The sequence below is a fragment of the Arachis ipaensis genome, chromosome B1, assembly GCF_059453495.1.
Source record: "Arachis ipaensis isolate K30076 ecotype BB chromosome B1, ASM5945349v1, whole genome shotgun sequence".
Lineage (NCBI taxonomy): Eukaryota > Viridiplantae > Streptophyta > Magnoliopsida > Fabales > Fabaceae > Arachis > Arachis ipaensis.
Genome location: NC_142436.1, coordinates 51,277,264 through 51,279,611, shown reverse-complemented (window position 1 = coordinate 51,279,611; position 2,348 = coordinate 51,277,264). Strand labels below are relative to the sequence as shown.

The following is a 2,348-nucleotide window of genomic DNA, read 5'->3' as shown; positions in this document are numbered from 1 at the left end:
ATGTCTGACCCTCAGATTGGAGCTTTAGACTAAGATTGCAAGATTTCTGGAATTCATATTAAAAATTTTGGAATCCTTATTTTTCTTTTCCAAATTAATTTTCAAAAAAAACCAAAAAAAATTAGAAAATCATAAAAATAAAAAAATACTTTGTGTTTCTTGTTTGAGTCTTGAGTCAGATTTTAAGTTTGGTGTCAATTGCATGTTCATCTTGCATTTTTCGAAAAATTCATGCATTCATAGTGTTCTTCATAATCTTCAAGTTGTTCTTGGTAAGTCTTCTTGTTTGATCTTGATGTTTTCATGTTTTGTGTCCTTTCTTGTTTTTCATATGCATTCTTGCATTCATAGTGTCTATACATGAAAAATTTTTAAGTTCGGTGTCTTGCATGTTTTCTTTGCATTAAAAATTTTTCAAAAATAAGTTCTTGATGTTCATCTTGACATTCAAAGTGTTCTTGGTGTTCATCTTGACATTCATAGCATTCTTCCATGCATTCATTGTTTTGATCCAAAATTTTCATGCATTGAGTCTTTTTCATGTTTTTCCCTCTCATCATTAAAAATTCAAAAATAAAAAAAAAAATATCTTTCCCTTTTTCACTCATAAATTTCGAAAATTTGAGTTGACTTTTTCAAAACTTTTTAAAATCTAGTTGTTTTTATGAGTCAAATCAAATTTTCAATTTAAAAATCTTATCTTTTTCAAAATCTTTTTCAAAAATCAAATCTTTTTCATTTTTCTTATTTATTTTCGAAAATTTTAAAAATATTTTTCAAAAATCTTTTTCTTATCTTTATCTCCTAATTTTCGAAAATAACATCATCAATTAATGTTTTGATTCAAAAATTTCAAGTTTGTTACTTGCTTGTTAAGAAAGATTCAAACTTTGAGTTCTAGAATCATATCTTGTGATTTCTTGTGAATCAAGTCATTAATTGTGATTTTAAAAATCAAATATTTTTCAAAACTAATTTCAATCATATCTTTTCAAAAATATCTTCTTATCTTATCTTTTTTCAAAATTTGATTTTAAAATATATTTTCTAACTTCTTATCTTCTTATCTTTTCAAAAATTGATTTTCAAAATTTGTTTCAACTAACTAACTAACTTTTTGTTTGTTTCTTATCTTTTTCAAAACTACCTAACTAACTCTCTCTCTCTCTCTAATTTTCAAAAATATCTTCCATCTTTTTCAAAATTTCTTTTTAATTAACTAATTAATTTAATTGTTGATTTTAATTCTCGAAAATTACTAACCTTTTTCAAAAAAACTATTTTCGAAAATCACTAACTCTTTTTCAAAAATTATTTTCGAAAATTCTCTCTCTTTCATCTCCTTCTATTCATCTACTAACACTTCATCTCACCAAAAATCCGAACCCTCTCTCTCTGTGTTCGAATTTTTTCTTCTTCTTTTCTTCTACTCACACAGGGACCTCTATACTGTGGTAAAAAGGACCCCTATTATTATTATTTTTCTGTCCCTCTTTTTCATGTGAGCAGGAGCAAAGACAAGAACATTCTTGTAGAAGCAGATCCAGAACCTGAAAGGACTCTGAAGAGGAAACTAAGAGAAGCTAAATTACAACAATCCAGCAAGCACCTTTTAGAAATTTTCGAACAAGAAGAGGAGATGGCAGCCGAAAATAATAATAATGCAAGGAGGATGCTTGGTGACTTTACTGCACCTAATTCCAATTTACATGGAAGAAGCATCTCCATTCCTGCCATTGGAGCAAACAATTTTGAGCTGAAACCTCAATTAGTTTCTCTGATGCAGCAGAACTGCAAGTTTCATGGACTTCCATCTGAAGATCCTTTTCAGTTCTTAACTGAATTCTTGCAGATTTGTGATACTGTTAAGACTAATAGAGTAGATCCTGAAGTCTACAGGCTCATGCTTTTCCCTTTTGCTGTGAGAGACAGAGCTAGAATATGGTTGGACTCTCAACCTAAGGATAGCCTGAACTCTTGGGATAAGCTGGTCAAGGCTTTCTTAGCCAAGTTCTTTCCTCCTCAAAAGCTGAGCAAGCTTAGAGTAGATGTTCAGACCTTCAGACAGAAAGAAGGTGAATCCCTCTATGAAGCTTGGGAGAGATACAAAGAACTGACCAAAAAGTGTCCTTCTGACATGCTTTCAGAATGGACCATCCTGGACATATTCTATGATGGTCTGTCTGAATTAGCTAAAATGTCATTGGATACCTCTGCAGGTGGATCCATTCACTTAAAGAAAACGCCTGCAGAAGCTCAAGAACTCATTGACATGGTTGCTAATAACCAGTTCATGTACACTTCTGAGAGGAATCCTGTGAGTAATGGGACGCCTATGAAGAAGGGAG

At 31.0% G+C, this 2,348-nt stretch overlaps 1 non-coding gene across 1 annotated transcript; it reads right to left on the bottom strand.

Moving 5' to 3' along the window:
- Positions 1-2,035: 2,035 nt before the first annotated feature.
- Positions 2,036-2,143, bottom strand: LOC148576537 (small nucleolar RNA R71). Its single transcript, XR_015904589.1, has one exon. It is a non-coding gene; the product is annotated as a small nucleolar RNA R71 (small nucleolar RNA).
- Positions 2,144-2,348: the final 205 nt, after the last annotated feature.